The sequence below is a fragment of the Patagioenas fasciata genome, chromosome 2 (genome assembly GCF_037038585.1).
Source record: "Patagioenas fasciata isolate bPatFas1 chromosome 2, bPatFas1.hap1, whole genome shotgun sequence".
Lineage (NCBI taxonomy): Eukaryota > Metazoa > Chordata > Aves > Columbiformes > Columbidae > Patagioenas > Patagioenas fasciata.
This window is the reverse complement of record NC_092521.1, coordinates 45,529,239-45,547,062: the sequence shown is the minus strand read 5'-3', so window position 1 is coordinate 45,547,062 and position 17,824 is coordinate 45,529,239. Positions and strand designations below refer to the sequence as shown.

The 17,824-nt window shown below is 41.6% G+C and overlaps 1 protein-coding gene across 1 annotated transcript in view; it reads left to right on the top strand.

The window, feature by feature from the left end:
* Positions 1–17,824, top strand: part of MAPRE2 (microtubule associated protein RP/EB family member 2) — a 103,859-nt gene that overhangs the window by 11,299 nt on the left and 74,736 nt on the right. Inside the window, exon 2 of the mRNA XM_065830677.2 lies at positions 16,153–16,214. The gene's annotated coding sequence lies outside the window, so the exon portion shown is untranslated. The remainder of the gene's footprint in view (positions 1–16,152; positions 16,215–17,824) is intronic.

Below are 17,824 nucleotides of genomic sequence, written 5' to 3'. Positions count from 1 at the left end.
AGCAGTGTGGTCATTTCTACTTGCTACCATGTGTTATTACTGATATCTAACAAATTGTGGCTGTGCTGGATTGTGGTGAGATGAGTCTTGTTTGTCAGCATAGTTGTCTCCTGTGAGGGAGTCCCCTTAGCTTTATCTGCTGCCATTCTTCCGAGAGCTTAACATGCTGCAGTTAAATTATTCATAGCTATTTAAAGTGCATTGCATTTATTTTAAGTGTCTGATGTAGACCAAACTGTTAAAAAATATTTGCTGTTACCTGTTGTTGTACTAGTGCAGTAAATGAGAGATGAAGGAAGGAAAAAACACTATCAATACTGGCAGAGAATCTTAGATGTCTCTGCTCTTGGACACGTTTGGATTGGTTTTCTGAATGAGGAGAAAGTTTGAGCTTTTTCAAGTGGGTAATGTAAAGTTACCTTTTGACATCACTGCATAGCTTAACATGTTTTTGTAAATTTGATCACTTCCTCTAAGCAGGGATTAAACTGACTTTTGTAATTTTGTGAGTTGAAAAGCAATATTCATGTAATGAAATACTCATCTGAGTAATTCTGACACTAACCTGCTATTCAGCACAAACAAGTCAAGGGACACTGACTGTCCTATGGCCAATGACTTATTATATTTGGTAAGTTTAGATAAATCTTCAAAAGGCTACTTTTGAGTAGCCAAACAACTAGCTTAAGTGTGTTGTCTTTCTCTTCTGAATCGTATTTTTGCAGCCACACAGGTACTAAATGCAGAAAGTCCACAAAGATGACTTCTTGGTGGTGAGCTGAGTAATGCAGAGGCAGATGAGCAAGGACAATCTCTTAGTAACTTGTTTCTTTGAGGTAGTGTATGAAGACTGACGCTGACAGCTGGATTACTCTGATGTGTTATTCTGTTAGTCCCTTCACATTTAAATACTTTTGCTATGAGAAGATTCATGCACAGAACTTCAGCAAATTTGGGTGGATGCTAAAATTAAGTTTTGCTTTGGATTGTTCCTCCTTAATTCATCCATGGCAATACAAGTGCATTCATAGCTGATCTGGGGGAGGAACATGGGGGCATCTTGCAGGTTTGGCTGGGGTGCATGCAGAGGTGGAGTGGTGGTCAAGGGGAAGGGCATGGTGTGGGTGGCTTGAGGGGTCCAAAGGAAGGAGGGGTGTTCCCAGGATGACGAAGAAAGTGGAGTGGAAGGAGAGAGGCCCCATCACAAGGATGGCTTCTGAGCCTTGGCCTAGCCTTTAAACCTCACTTGGTTTGAAGCACTGCAGTCTTCAGTGTCTCTTCTTGTTTTCCATCTCCTCTTCTGTTATCATTAAGAAAGTGAGCTTCCTGACTCCTGGATGAGGACAGAAATGCATTTTTCTCTACATGTCTGGGTCTGCCAAAGTCGGTTTTATCCCGTATCACTGGGAAGACCTGGGGTGATGCTTGCTTAGCTGGATGTTTTACTGCTTTATGAATCAGCACATTGCTATGAATCCTCCTGTTCAGCTCTCATTTATTTAGATCATGGGATCCTTAAATCAGAGTGATTTTACAGATCCTAAAATCACTTCAGTTTCTTTAATGTGACTGGATTTCCTGAAGTTCAGCTCCTTTTTTTGCAAGCTGGGAGTCGCTGATGATGTGGTATATAATGAAAGCTCTCCTTAGATAACTGAGATCCAAATAACAAACTGAGGAAAAAAAACCCAAAACTTCCAGTCAGACATCACTTGGCCTGAGACAACAGTTTTGAGATGTTTGTAAGATATTTGAAGGCCACATCTGCTAAAGGATGTGGGAAGCATCCTGTGTATGACTTTAGGATGATGTATCATCCCTGCTTGTAGCAATGATCCTTCATTGGGATGCAGGGACTACAGACAACATGTGACCATGTTGGAAAACCAGATAGAGAAATCCTACGATGGGCTTGTCAAATGACAGGGAACTTATTATGTAGCTGTGGAACAGACCAACAAGAAACATTTGTCTGACCGATGGCAGTGATATCTCCTGTCTTGGTCTGAAAGGAACGCGTAGCTACTGGTACAGTTTCTGTCCATTAAAACAATGTGGCACAGAGGAGTTGATGTTGCTTTGTTACAGCATGGACAGTGTGCTACTGCAACAAATTCAGAGTGCTGTTTCATGCTCTTTGGTTGTGAAGATCCTATTTTGGGTTTTATTAAATTCAGTCACAAACAATAAGACATAAATAAAATGTGTATGTTACACAATAGTCTAAATGCATCCGTTGAAATCCACAAAGATTGATGGTACAGGGTATAGGGCCTCTGAGTTGTTTCCTGTGTAAGTCCCACTGTGCAGTATGGTGTTTATGTATGCATTTTTTTCATGATGAACTGTTTACATTTCATAACTCACTTCTAAAATGTGAAATTGCAGGAAAAGCTTTGCTCAGAGCAATATCTGAGGTAAAACTGAACAGTATTTCTGCCTTTCTCATAGCCCTAAGCGTACAGGGTGGTCCTGAAAGGTGCTGCTGAGATTGCCCGAAAGTAATTGATGGGAGCTGGGTACCAGCCTGTGTGCTTGCAGGGTGCTGCAGCAAGGCCTGGGGCTGGCCTGAGCTGCATGGGGGAACCACCCACTCTTTTCAATTATATGAGCATAAGTAAGGTGTTGAAGGTGTTCAGCCCTCATAGCTGATTTTGTTAGAATATAAAAATACATGTTAGAAGAAAAAGCACTTATGAACAGGAGAGGGTTCTGGTAGGTGAGATTAAGACTCTTCAATAAAACACACTTTCCATGCCCAATGTCTCCTGTGCAATAGGGTCCTTCCCTCCTATCTTTTCTAGTTCTCTAATTTTTTGACTCCTGAAGTTGAAAAAATTCTGTGCTGTCCCCAGGAGAGTTTATTTTCACCTCTCACTGGGCTTGTCTTTTGGTTTGGGTCCCTGGCATGAGCCTGGTACTTTGTTTGGGCATCTCCTGTTGCTCACTTGTGCGTCATGTTGACCATGGAGGGGTTTCACTCCCAGCTTGTCCCATGATGTGCACACACAGCTGAGCCCCAAAACAGTCAACTCAACAGTTCTCTGCATGTGTATAGATTTTAAAACTCTGAGCTGGATCCTCTCTCCTGTGCTACTGGATGCTTTTCCATTGGTATCAAGCAGAGACAGGCACACCTCTTCTGGGACATGAACTGCTAAAACTTGTGGCTTTATTCCAAATTAACAAATCAACTGCAAAAGAAGCAGCGACTTGTGTTTCTGTATTTGAGTTCTTAGTGTCAGAAAACTGTTATGCTGGCTTGCACATACTGTTTTCCTGCGTGGAATAGCAGAGGAAAGAGCACAGCACTTTGAACAATAAAAGGTTGTAAGCATTTGTACTGACTAAGGAAAGCAGGAGTATTTCTGGGATTCAAAAATAGTGCACTTCCCAGTGTAACACTGTGTCACTTGGTTAAAGTAGAGACAGCTTCTGTTGTATTATTCTTTACACATTTTGTATGTCAAAATATATTATCTCAGTCATTTTCATATTCTGGAAATTTAACTTCAACATCAATTTGTCATAGAAAAGGAGTAGGAAAGCTAAACCCTGACAGTCTTCTCTGGGATACAGCAGTTTCTCAAAACCGACACATTACACCAAGGGAGAACAGAATAATACTGAAGTAAAGTGATGTGCTCATACTCTTGACAGGCAAAAGGCGTTTAGTTTGATAAGCTGCCAAACAGTGTCATTTGAGAGCGTTGCAAAGACTTCCAGCTGTCTTGCGTATGCTAACTAAATATCTGGGCAAATTAGAATTTGTCCCTGTGAATATTTCACCAGAAGTGACCTTGCCTGTTCTGGTTAATTCAAGCTCAAGTGTAGCTTGTTGTAATCTCGTAGTAATATTTTTGATCAAGACTGCATTTCTCTGAGCATCCTACCCAATGCTGAAGGACTGTTTGCTGAAGTACAGCAGGGCTCTCCTCTTGGCTGCCTCCCCGCCTGCTGCTGGAGATGCTGCCCAGCTCTGTTGACTCATGTGGAAGGTGTGGTGTGTTTTGACCAGGAATGGAAGGGTGTAGAAGAGTCGCAGCAGAGTGCAGCAGAGTCTGAGACAAGCCCTGCAGGGAAATCAATCTTATGGGAAAGCGTAGGTTGAATCTTGCATTTTTGCTATGTGACTTAACAAGCAAGCTGACTACCAAAAAGGGAGATAAATTGGACTTATACCATGAGTATACGCAAACTGTTCATTGGCTTGTGAGAGAGACCTGCTTTCAGCAGATGTTGGATGTTTCAGCTGTGGACACTATCCAGCTGCTCATTTGTTTCACAAGTTTCTACCTTGATTCACCTTGGGCTTGTTTAGTTCAGTAGTATCTTGTTACAGGGATTTCCAATAGCTGACTAATCTTGCTGAAAAGACAAAGGCTTTGTTAAATGAGTGCATGCTTGGGAAATAAGGATTTCATTTGCAGAAGTTTTATTTAGAGCCCCAAAATGTACACTTACCTTTTGCATATGTATTCTACATCTAGCATTGTTTGTGAAAGCAGTTGTGCATGAAAATACCTGACAGTTGCCATCTTGGGAGCCTTGAATGAGAAGAGTGTTGAGTTTATGCAGGATAGGAGGACTGCCAAGCACTCTGTAGGCTCAGCTGAATGACACGCTGGTCACTTCGAAGAAAAACAGCTACTAGGAGACGAATACTACAGAAAGTTTGAAGCAAGCTTATCCAGCAACATTAACAAGGGCTAGGTTGTCCAGGGAAGATTGCAGATACCTGAGAGGAAACAGTAAGACTCATTCGTCGGCGTAGGGGTTGCTGTACTGACAGGTTTATGAAGCAGGGAAAGAAAAACCCCCAAACCAAACAAAACCTCAAACAAACCAAACAAAAAACAAAATGAAACTAACTAAAACCAAAACCAACCAACCAAAAACAACAACAAAAAAAACCACACACACAAAAGAAAGAAAAAAAATACACCACCAAAACTGTCAAGAGTTTTGCTTCCCAATCTGAGCTAAAAGACTTTGTCTTCTAGATGTGAAAAGTTGTTCAGTACAAAAGTTTAGTCCAGTGTAAGGGAAATAATGCACATGTAAATGGCAAGTCAATCCCAAGTATCAATTTCTCCAGTTAAGTGGCGACTTCTCTTGCTTAGTTTAGACACCAACAGTGTCTGCGAAAGGTGGTGAGAGAAGTATCAACACTTAAATTGTGTATACTACTGCAATTATTTTAGTGCTGCTCCAAATCAGTGCTTTCACATGGTGTGCTGAAGGAAAAACTTACCAGAGCAGAATGTTGTGGAAACTTAAAGCGATCTGATACTGTAGAATAACTTGGTAACTTCCCAGTTAGCTTTTTTCTAATGAGCAGAAGTGACACATGTGCCTTCATGTTAGTGCACTGGTCCACTGTGCTCTGTGTCTGCAGAACAATGTAAATAAATCATTTCTTGCAAACTCTGCACTGCAGCCTCTTGGAGGAAATACTGCAGCTCAGAAATGCAGCCCAGAAACTTCTGATTTAGTAAATTTCAAATGCAAACTATCCTTTCAGAACAAAGCATTGTTAACTTGAGAGGTTGAAGTTTGACAGCCAACCTTTTGAACCCCCTCCCATATGACTTGCTTTAGTTGTGTAGTATCACGGAGTACCTAAATGAGATAAAAAGCTGTCAGTCTTATCTCACAGACTGGAATGTTTTCCTTCAACTTGAAGCTCACAAGCTGTGATCAGCTGGCAATGTTACTGTAACTGAAGGAGTAAAAGGTATTTAGGCAGCTGTCAAATACAGTCCTGCTTTGAAGAACCCCTCATGACATTCTTTTTTTTCCCTTAAAATGAGATAACTTTCTAGTTTCCAGGTCTATAAACACACAAGATCTAAAAACCTCAGCTGGTTCTGTGCTCCTTCTGTGTCAGATACACAGGTTTGGCAAGTTTAGCTCTATTAATTACTTGTATGGGGTCATTACCACAATGCAAGTGTCCTCAAGCTTGATTGCATTTTATCTTTCCTATTTTGCAGGCAAGATGAAAGATCAGCCCCAGTGGCTGATAGACATTTTGTAAGTACAGGCTTCTGATCCTTACTGACAATATAGACAGCTATTATATTTGTCAGTGAAGTTCTGCTTCTCTTAGTGACCAGAGATACTGCTGCCTGGGTAGGGTAAGCAAATAAGCAATTGTTGTTTTGAAGCACTAATAAATACCAATTAGCATTTCTCTGCCTGTTCCCCCAAGGAATCCAATCCTATCAACATATCCAGATCATGTTACCTGTGCCAAACACAGTAAATGCTGACGGTTTTCAGTCAAAATACCTGTGGAAGACTGAAGTGATGGAGTGCAGCTCCTCTGCCTTGTAGGTGAGGATAGTTGGAGGGCTGGCTCGAAACATGAAATACAAAGGATGATCTGCCCCTCAATAGCCTGGAGTAGGCTTAAAACATGCTCCTTCAAAGAGTTTGATGACCACCTGGCTGTGATTGTCATTTGGAACACTTGAGCACCTTTCTCCACTGAACAAGTAATGAAAAAGATTAACATAGTCCTTTCAGCAGAGATTGGGACCCGGGGATAACTGTCATAATGTGTTTATGTAAAAGTGACTTTTACAACTGGATGGTTGGGACTGATCAGGCGAAAATGAGAGGAAAACACTCAAACTTTTTTGTGTTTTTGTTTATGACTCAGAGCACATGTGGTGACCTGTGCAGCACCAATGAGGTGATGCTACACCCTTCAATGTATCTTCATCTGTCATGTGAGCACCTTATCTATTCAGAGGTTCACGGGATGTTTCCACAAAATGTAGCCTTATAGGCTTCATAGGTTTGTAGATCTGCAATTGACTACAAGTAATCCATTCTGCTCATACAAGAAAAGAGTCCAAGAACTCTTTAACTGCTTCACTAGTGCTGTAAAGAACAAAATTTTGGGGTTTAGTTTATATGTTAGATATTATGTATTATAGATATATTTATGCATTTTACATTTAGATTCTTAAGTACTGAAGCAAAAATCAAGGTACAAGATTTTAGCTGTTTTCACCATCACCACAGACACTTTACATCCTCCAGTTAGTCCCATTTTGCTGTTTAGGAACTTGAGATAAAGACATGCCAGAACTGTTAAAAGATCTGAGGTATCTGAAGTGACAGCCCATCCAGTATCCTAACTAGAGCTCTCTTTCCTGGGTAAGGTAAGCAGGCAATGAGCAGCTTGCAGATATGGTATTTTTACATGGAATCATTGGATGATGCAGGTTGAAAGAGATCATCTTCTCCAATGCTTGTTGAAAGCCATCCCAAACAGATCAGGTTGCTCAGGAATTTGTTGAGCTCTGAATGTCTCAAAGACATTAAGACTTCCCAGCCTTGCTGGACACAATGTTCAGTCACCCTCACGATGAAAACACTTTTCCTAACATGTGATCAGGATTTGCCCTGCTGAAACTTGCCTGTTCCCTCCTGCAATGTCAGTGTGTGCTCCATCTTCTCTACACCCTCCCCTTAGGTAGCTGTGGGTTGCAATGAGACATCTCCCTACACTTTAAACCTTCTCTTCTTTACACTAGACAAACCCAACTCCCAACCATCATGTGCTCCAGCCCCTTAACCACCTTGATATGGTAGACTAGACTCCAGTATGTCTGTCGCTGGTCTGTGGCTACCCAATACACAGGTACTCCACCTCTGCAAGCCTTGAGTACAGGGGAATAACCACTGCCCTGGATCTGCAAATGCAGACCAGTGTAGGGTTGTCCTTCTCTACCGCAAGGGTATGCTGCTAAGTTGGTTTCTTTCTTTTATTTTCAACTTGTCCACCAAGAGCCCCAGTTTCTTTTCCTCTGAAATTGCTCTCTAGTGAGCTGGCACCCAGCAAGGTCATTTGCTTTTCAGGCCTGTCTTTGCCTCTCTCCCAACCTGAAATAGGCACAGGTAGTGAATGTTGTTCTGTTTGAGAGATTTTTTTTACTCTTCAAAGAAAGCTACTGAATTCTGTAATTTAGTAGAGATCACCAGTCAGTAAGTTAGACAACTTGCAGGCATGGCTGTGTGTTAGAACAGAGGGCTGGTAGGAACATTTATCCCCCTCTTAGTGGCCAGCTAACTGATTTTTGCTGAATATTCTCAGATAGATACACTTAATTTTCTTCCCTCAATGTAAAGAGAGATCTGAAAAACTAATCCTACAAAAGAACGTATTCAGCCCATCTAATATGACCCTAACTGAGCTACTTGCATTTTTCTCAGGCATATCTAGAAGTGTAAGGATTACAACAAAGGGTGACACTTAAATGTAAGTTACTTCTTGAGTTTAAACATCTGTCCTTTAAAACTCTTACATAATCTCATTCTTTGAAATGTTTTGTTGGTCCTGGAGCTGATATGTTTTAGATTCCTGAAGCAGTTCTGAAGACCCTGAAGTTTCCTGCAACCACCTGTATAACTCTTCTGTGAAAATTATCTTTGGGTGCTTCCTACTGTGCTTGTCCAACAGGCTTGTTTTCAAAGAATGTCAGCCTGTGTAATTAAACACATCATTATGCCATCAGGACTCCCTGTATTATACTTCAGGTTTTTCTGTCTTAAAAGAACTTCAGAAAATACGTCTCAGGTCAGAACACAGACATAAATTTTTGGGTTTTGACCTCTGAATGTAGTCCTTAATGCTTTTTCCTTGAACCTCCATTTTAATTATAAGTCGCTGATTAACCTTTAAACATTCAGCTACAAAATGAAGCCCAAGGCTGGGCACAGGAAATGATAAATGTGTTGGAAACTGGTGGTGGGTTGACATGGACCAAAGCAGTTGCTGCTATCTGTCTTTCACATGTCTCCTACTCCTTCTGTATTGAACAGGGAAAAGCTGATGCGTATTCTGCCATAGCTCTGTGACCCACTAGTCTCTAGACAGTATCTGAGGAGTTCATGTCTGCTTTTAAACCTTAATATTCCAGCGCACACAGTGGAGTTGTTCCCTATACCTGTTTCTGGTCAGTAATATCAGCCTTCCCAGTTGTGCCAACACAACTATCGATGGGGCCATGCTGTGTACTGAAACGCAGAACTGCCCGTTTTTTAAATCTGGGAAGAAAACAAAAAGGTAACTTAGAAGCTAGATCCCTTTCTGCATCTGTTTCACAGTGGATTGGATTCAGAGCTTTTCCAGCAAAACTGATGGGCAGCTCAGAGATATAAGTAAGGAACAAACAGTTAAGGCTGGAATGTCTTAAGGCAATATTATTGCCATATTCTACACAATGTGAAACGTTAGTCAGTGGTGGATTTTCTTGCCTCACTATAAAACATATACATCACTGCAGCAAAACTTTGTTTAAAAAGAAACATGTTAAGTGATTCTTCTGTATGAAACAAAGCAGAAACTTGAACAAGTAGTTATTCTTCAATCAAGTGCGTTCTGTAAGATGGTACAATACCTACAAGAAAAAAAAATCAACAACAAAAACACACACATCAAAATGCATAGTAAATAAATATCTACGGAAGTGTATTAACAGTAAACTGCACCCAAATGTGAAAACCACAGACAGGTGCTGAACAAAATTGGGGACTGTGTTAGATGTAGAAGGCAACAGATATAGGCATCAACTACAGAAGCAGAACAGATATTTAGTTAGTGTGATATAAATTGAAATTCAAACATCAATGAGTCTGAACTAAAGTTTAAACAAAAGGATGCCTCAAATAATTGAGGGAAGATTGTTTTCTCAAAAAGAGAGTGAAGAGAGAAACGTTTTGTGGTTGTTCAAATGGAGCTAAGTGTAATGCGGCAGCCTGCTGCTAAATACAACGAATGATAAACACACTCTCATCTGTTCATCCTATTAGGTCTGCCATGTACTGCTTGATTTACTGGTTTGACATTGCTTGTTATGCCAAAAAAATTTGCCAAATCTCTCACACTAACTAAAATCACATGAAGTGAGCTCTGTTACACCCTTTTCAAGTTGGAAGATAATTACTGCATCTCAAAGTGACTGAGCAGGAAGGCAGGGAAGGTATTCATTAACAGGAGGGCAGGTAGGTTGCTGCAAAATGGTACGTGCCACACTGCTGTTGTCTGGAGCTTTGAACCCAGCATGCTCTCCAGGGTTCTTGGACCTTGGAAACTCCAGCTAACAAAAGGTTGAGCAGGGACAGGAGAGAACAACAGAAGTGGCAAGAGTTAGTTTACTGCTCTATAAGGAGAAAAATCTAGTGGCTTTTCAAGCAGGGTAGAAGACATCTTCCTGAGAAAGGATGTGTGTTCTTTCCTACTAGTTGTTAAGTATGACTTGTTTGGGTTTCCTTTATATGTAAATGACAAAAAAAAAAATAGAAAAGGGAAGAAAAAAAAAAAATTGGTTGCTTTGTAAATGAGAGGGAGGGACCAGAGTTTAATAAGATGTCTCTAGGACCTTTTTCTTGCCAATATATGACTCCAAATCAGAGCACTGGCAGAGAAGCAGAAGCACTGGGACAAAGCTGTGTTTGAAATGGCAAGAGGAAAAGAGGTGGGAAGCTCTATCGTGCACTTGGTAGCAGCATCTCGCATTTTCTGGGACTGCCTTCCTTGGGAAGCATTCTGGGTCTAACTACGTTTCTTGTGGTCTTGGAGCTGGGAGATAGCATTAAACTGAGCTCTGTTGTGCTTAATTTCTTTGCTTTGAGTCTTTATGCCTTCCATATACTGCTGCAGAGCCCATTTCTGAGCAGGTGTAGGGGACTTACCCAGGAACAGCGAGGCAGCGTAGGGTTGGGCTCTTGGTTACCAGTCAGTTGAGAAATCTGCCAAACCGTGAAGTGTACGAGGATTTTTGTTTTGGTTTTTGTGATTCATGCACAGCTCATAAAAACAGCAGTTCTTTCCTTTGACGCTGGAAGCCTTAAAATAAATCTTTCAGTTCATCTTTTCAAGAGAAAAATGTATGTAAATAGTGATATACACTGTTTTCTGATTTATATTCGGAGTTTGTCCATTTCTGTAATTTGTCGAGCCATTTTCCACTCAGCAGATGCCTGGATAGCAGCCATGAGAGGTTTGCTTGAATTCTTTCAGTCGCTAAAAATAAGTGGGTCTTGAAGTTGTTTTCTGTAGCTGCTGAGGATATTTGGGGCAATAATAGGTGACTGTCAGCCTATATTACAAATTGTGTTCGTACAACGTCACATTCCCAGTCCTTGGTGAGGGGGGAGGAAAAAAGATCTGTGCAGTATGAACAAAAGCACCCAGTGCATGCAGTGGCAGGAGACAAGGCTCTGTGCCCACATGGGAAATACAGTTCCTGGAGATGAATATTTGAAAATACATTATCAAATGTACTAGAAGACATTTTATTTAAATCAGCTTAATAATATTCTTTCTTAACTTTTTCTCCTTGATCCTTCAAACTAACAGCTGTGGGTACTACTTTTCGTAGTATGACCATATGATCTGCTTCTAGACATTATTGCACCTTGTTTTCTGCAGATTTCCTCTGTTGTACTGTCTTTTTTTTACTTAGTTGCTTTGCTTTCATCTTGCTTTCTCGTAACCCCTTTGCTCAATCCTTGTTTGTTTGGGTTTTTTGTGTATTTTTGTTTGGTTTTGTTTGTGGGCTTTCTTTCCTTTTTTTTTTTTTTGGTCAGTATTCATTCAAAATTAATTCGATATCTTCCAGCATTTCAAGGGATATTGTCATAGAAGCCCCTTATGTGTCAGTTTGTTCAAATGGGCTCAACAGGCAACTAAGTGTGTGGACATAGCAATAGCTACCAGAAAAGAAGTTTTGGAGAGGCAAAGTAGGCACTAAGAGGGAACAGGTGAAAACCTCCTGAGACCAGATAAGCCCTGGGGAGCAGCAGTCATGTTGAATCCACTAGACATCCCAAGATACCACGGACTCCAAACAGCAAGAGTCTGCCAAACCTGTCCAAGGCCTCCACCAGCACACACCAACATCAACAGCAGGTTGTAGAAAGTGGCAAACACAGGCTATACAGGACTGTATAGACACCTGGTGAAATGAGGGACATCCCGAGGGACTTTCTGAATGCCCACCTGGAAGCCACTGTCCCACCAGTCCAACCCCCTCAGCTGGGCTTGGTGTCCCGACTGTCACCACAGTGGGGTGACACAAGGGGTTGCTGGGGTGGACTGTGGAAGCGGGACAACAGAAAGCACTGTGTGTGAAGAGTCATGGGCTATTCATGAAATCTATTCAATTCTGTTAATAACAGCTTAACTAAAAATGTTTTCTAATTAACATTTCTATGCTTCTCCCAATGCAATTCCCCCATCAGGGAAACAGTATAGTTTGAGGAACTTGCAGCTATGTGGGACAGTAAAATATTGAACAAATCATAAGTTTATTTCCTGAAAAAATGCATAATCCTTTTTTCTTTTCTGTTTTACTACACAGTATTTTCTGAGATTCCTCTTTAAATTTTTGTTAAATAAATATTTTTCTTCTGTGTTCTATGGTCTCATGCATTTTTCAGACCCTTTGTCTTTATCCTCTTGCTTTTTATTTCTTGACCTTTTTCCTATGTTTACCAGAGTGGAAGGAGTAATTTCTTTAGATGTTTTGATAGGTGACTCTTTAGATGGGAAAGTATTTTAAAATCAGTGCAGTCTGTGTGTGTTGGGGAGTTCTAAGGAACTGAATTTTGCTTGCTGGTTTATGTAGAGCCGTGATATGAGGCCAGTGTCTGCAGCTGAGAGCTGTGCAACGCTTGGCATGTAGTGGGAGAAAACATGTCATAATTTCCTCCCCCCTTGTTTTCCTTGCACACTTTTGTCCCTCCACCTTTTCAAAAAACACTCTAGCTCCCCATTGTTACCTTCCTCACACCCACTAGGTAGGACCTCTGCTGCAATCCTTTGTCCACTGAAATTAAATTCCACCCTAATGATCCGGTGTTTCCTACCACTCCCTTGCCTGGGTGCTGCTCTGGCATCTCAAGCCAGAAGTTCTGGTCGAGGTGTTGGCATGGCTCATGGAGCAGGTGGAGACCTGGCAGTGCTGCTGCACACAGCAGCAAGCAAATGCCAATTATCTCATCTGTCCATAGCCATTGCTCTGCTCCCCATAGCTCAGGTAAGTACCTGCATGCAGGCAAAAAGTCAGGAGTTGTTGCTGAGATGCACCTCTTTGGTTTGACCTGTACAAGTATCATGAGCATCACTTTCCAAGCTTTTAGAAGCCTCTACCATGAGGACTCCTCTTTTTTTTCTTTAAGACCATATGAATGAAGTTCAGCGTGGCGGTGTTACTCAAATGCTTCTCAAACTGAGGTCTACATACTGAAGACAATTAAATAGCTTACTCTGTCTCCAATATGTCATAGATATTGCTGTCTTCAGAAAGTATAGTGTGGAAAATATTCCATGAGCAAATTAGGTCTCAGCTTTCCAAGGAGATTGCCATGTCTCTCTGCTGCTGTTGCTTGTTAGAAGTTCCGGTCAACACCTTCTGATGAGAGACTACTTCTTCTAATCGTTATCTTAAGAGTGTCCCATCCTTACACATTATTGAAGTAGTGCTGTTAGATTCCAGTTTATGTTCAGAGGGGTCTACTTGAGCAAAAGCCAACAAACCATGATGGGTTTGCTGTTCCTTTGCCAATAGGATGCCTGAGGTTTGTCAGCTGTGCTGGAATCACTTTCCACATTAAACAAATGGAGGAAAAAAGAGTACATTGAAAAGCAAAGCTTAAGTGGCTTGGTGAGATCCAAAGAAATGAAACAATAACATGTTTAATAGCTAATTCCCATTCTGGTTTGGCTTTAAGGTAGCTTCAGCCTTGTAGTCTGCTAGCAGCTTTCCGAAGTTCTCTGCCAGGATGAGTCAGAGCTCTTGGAGCTACAATCCAGTCCTTTAGACAAATCATCTTTAAAGGTCTGTTTACCTTTCCCAGATGATAATGAATTGGAGTGAGAATTGCTTCATTTTGCTTCTCTTAAAGCAGGGTATGTGATGAATATAAAATCACCTATGGGAGCTTCTTGCATCCCTCAGTTCTGACTCAATCCAAGCGCCCTTGGGATGCTGTTTGGTGTAGTGTTGTGCTGTTATGCAGAGACAGATGCCTTTGGAACACCCCTCCCTGCTGGGCTGTCTCAACTAGTTGACTAGGAATGCAAAACAAGCAATAATCAGAGGCCTGGTCTGACTGTAAACCATTATTTATCTGCTAGGAATGATATTTCCTGCTGACTGAGAAGGTGAATTAAGAAACTTAGCCACGTAACATTAGTATGTATAATAATTCATGGCACAAATGGCAACCCATATATGGTTGTTCCTGCTTATGTTTCTGTAGCCTGTAATCACAGAATGTTAGAGATTGGAAGGGACCTCCAAAGATCATCCAGTCCAATCCCCCCGCTGGAGCAGGAACACCTAGATGAGGTTACACAGGAATGTGTCCAGGCGGTGTTTGAATGTCTCCAGAGAAGGAGACTTCACAACCTCCCTGGGCAGCCTGTTCCAGTGTTCTGTCACCCTCACTGAGAAGTTTCTTCTCATATTTAAGTGGAACCTCTTGTGTTCCAGTTTGAACCCATTACCCGTTGTCTTACCATTGGTTGTCACCGAGAAGAGCCTGGCTCCATCCTTGTGACATTCACCCTTCATATATTAATAAACATTAATAAGGTCACCCCTCAATCCCCTCTTCTCCAAACTAAAGAGACCCAGCTTCTTCAGCCTTTCCTCGTGAGGGAGATGTTCCACTCCCTTAATCATCTTTGTGGCTCTGTGCTGGACTCTCTCCAGCAGTTCCCTGTCCTTCTGGAACTGAGGGGCCCAGAACTGGACACAATATTCCAGGTGTGGTCTCACCAGGGCAGAATAGAGGGGAAGGAGAACCTCTCTGGACCTACTAACCACCTCCCTTCTAATATACCCCAGGATGCCATTGGCCTTCCTGGCCACAAGGGCACAGTGCTGGCTCATGGTCATCCTGCTGTCCACCGGGACCCCAGGTCCCTTTCCCCTATGCTGCTCTGTAACAGATCATTCCCCAACCTATACTGGAACCTGGGGTTGTTCGTGCCCAGATGCAAGACTCTACACTTGCCCTTGTTATATTTCATTTAATTTTTCCCTGCCCAAACTCTGCAGCCTGTCCAGGTCTCTGGATGGCAGCACAGCCTTCTGGTGCATCAGCCACTCCTCTCAGCTTGGTGTCATCAGAAAATTTGCTGACAGTGCACTCTGTTCCCTCATCCAAGTCACTGATGAATATATTGAATAGTACTGATGCCAGTACTGACTCTTGAGGCACTCCACCAGATACAGGCCTTCAACTGGATTCTGCCCAATTGGTCACGACTCTCTGGCTTCTTTCCTTCAGCCAGTTCACAGTCCATCTCACTACCCAATCATCCAGTCCACATTTCCTCAGTTTAGCAGAGAGGATGCTGTGGGACTGTATCAAATGCTTTACTGAAGTCAAGGTAGACCACATCCACCACCCTGCCATCATCTATCCACCTCGTTATTTCCCCATAAAAGGCTATAATGTAGCCCTTGAGAGAGTGGATGTGAGGACAAATGGAGCAATTGCAGGCAATTGCATCTAGGAACACAGGAAGGAATGGGTCTCTATGTGGCTGCTACAAAGTGGGCAACATTGTGACTTCATTGCAAAGTGAGACACTTCAAAGAATTGCCAGTGTTTTTGTGTTGTATTGTCAAAAACACAGGCTTTCGTGGATATCAGTTCTTGTGTTTCTCAATGGTAGATTTTTTTTTTTTTTTTTTCTGAAAAGCTGTTCAGGCAAGTGCAGCAAGGCCCCAGTTGCAGGACACAATGGTCATAACTCATTGCCTGTGCTCAAAAGAAGCCTGGCCAGATGAAGAAACAGCAAATGTGCCTGGCAATTATGAATAAACTCTGGATGTAGCACTGCATAACAGAGCTCATAGATTAGCTACTCTATCAGAGGGACATCTGATTGTTGTGCAGATGTGTTAGACACTGAAACATTGTGAATGCAGCTGAATTAGGGTATTGTAATGAAGGACTTCTCCCCTTGTTTTATTTTTAGCATACAGCTATTGCATCACTGCCCAACTGATACAGACAAAGACCATTCAGTGAGTCTTTGGTTTTTTTCTTATTTTCTTTTTTTTTTTTTTTTCCTGTTTGCTTGTTAAACTAAAAGTTTTCATGTTTTCTTTCCAGTACCAAATTGCTGCAAGGAATAGTTCAAGCCGGCAACCAGGGAAAGTGTTTGGATGCTCAAAGTAAGTACGTTTGTGTGTTTGTATGTTACAGTGCTAGCAACTGAGAAAGTACCCAGGAACTTTGGTGGCAGTAGTTAGATAAGTTTGGTATCAGTTAGTGATATTGCTTTGCAACATCTTTGTGTAATTAATATAATCAAGTCATCAGGAATCACTAATTCATGGAAAAGGACTGATGAAAGCTAAACTACATGCTACAGACTTTTTGGAAATAATTTGGCTTTTTAAGTGGAGCAAGAAGGAATTGCTGACAGAAAGGAATAAAATAAGTATGGAAAACTAAAGGTGGAAAATGAATTTAACTTCTATCCTCCCTTCTGTTTGGGAGCTTCAAGAAACTGTATTCTTGCTTTTGTTAAATGTTATCTCTTCTGTACATTATTAGTTCTGTTTTCATAATGTTAAGTGGAAAAAGAGCAAACTACATGAAACACCACTGTACAGGGTTAGTAATTAATGTCGAATAGAATTTGTAAGGTTCTGCCCCCTTTTTAGCTCCCAACTATAGGAGTTTAAATCTCAACCCGCCTGAGCTGAATGTTAATTTAAATTGCCCAGCCTCTAGGTTGGCATCTGTGGAATCTGTGCAGGGAGTCACCTGCGGAGGGTGAAGGGATGGCTGGTACCAGGAGACAGGAGGCCCACAAGGTGGCAATGTTTAGAAAGCCTTCGGAAAGGATGCGCCTGGGAGAGGTCTGCGCTTCCTGCGGTTGCCATCTCTTGTTCCCCTTGTATCATTGCTGCTGCATCTGTGCTGTTAAACAAGAAATCTTGACTGTTGTTGAAACGGAGTGTAGGATACCTAGTAATAAACCTCTTATTTGAATAGATTCACTACCGACAGTGCTCACTGTACTGTGCTGGACACTGTACATGCCTTTTCTCTTGTCAAGGACCGTGCTGCAGCACTAGTGGTTTGTGATAGAGTATGGGAGTTATTTATTCATAGCTAGTGCTGAAAACACACATAGCACTGAAATGATGCTAGGGCTGTGTAGTGAAGAACTTTCTTTTTGGGCCATACTGCTGCACTTCTGCTAATGCTTGAAAAGCTGTTCCAGTGTATAATACAAACGCTAACTTTGGATGTAGGAGGCATCTCAGTTTGTAGTGATACTTTGTAGTTAGAAGTGAAAAGGTTTGTGTGAGCTATTTTAAAGACCTGTGTCCCTGTGAAACTAGGGATTTGCTCCAAGTTATTTAATGCCCTGAAAAAACTGAATTATGTTTGCAGAAAGACTTCTCCAGAGTCATGATAGACATGAGAAATTATTCAGGGTAAAATCAATGGGAAATGGAAAAGTTGCCTGTGTTCACTGGCACAGAGGTAGGTAAGGAAAAGAGACTGAAACTGGGAGACGGGGACTTGAAAGAGGAGCCACAGGGTTCAGATTCATCAGGCTGCGAGAGAAGAGTTACTTTGAGAGCAATTAGGAGATATACAGGGCTCAAGTGCACCTGAAGAGTCGCAGAACAACAGCCTATAATTTAGAGCTGAAAGAGGCTTGTATGCCCCAAAGATGAAGCAACAGCTCTAGACTACAAGAGGCATCTTGAAAGCAAGAACTAGGAAAACATAAAACATTCTCCTCCTGTGGGCATGCTCCTTC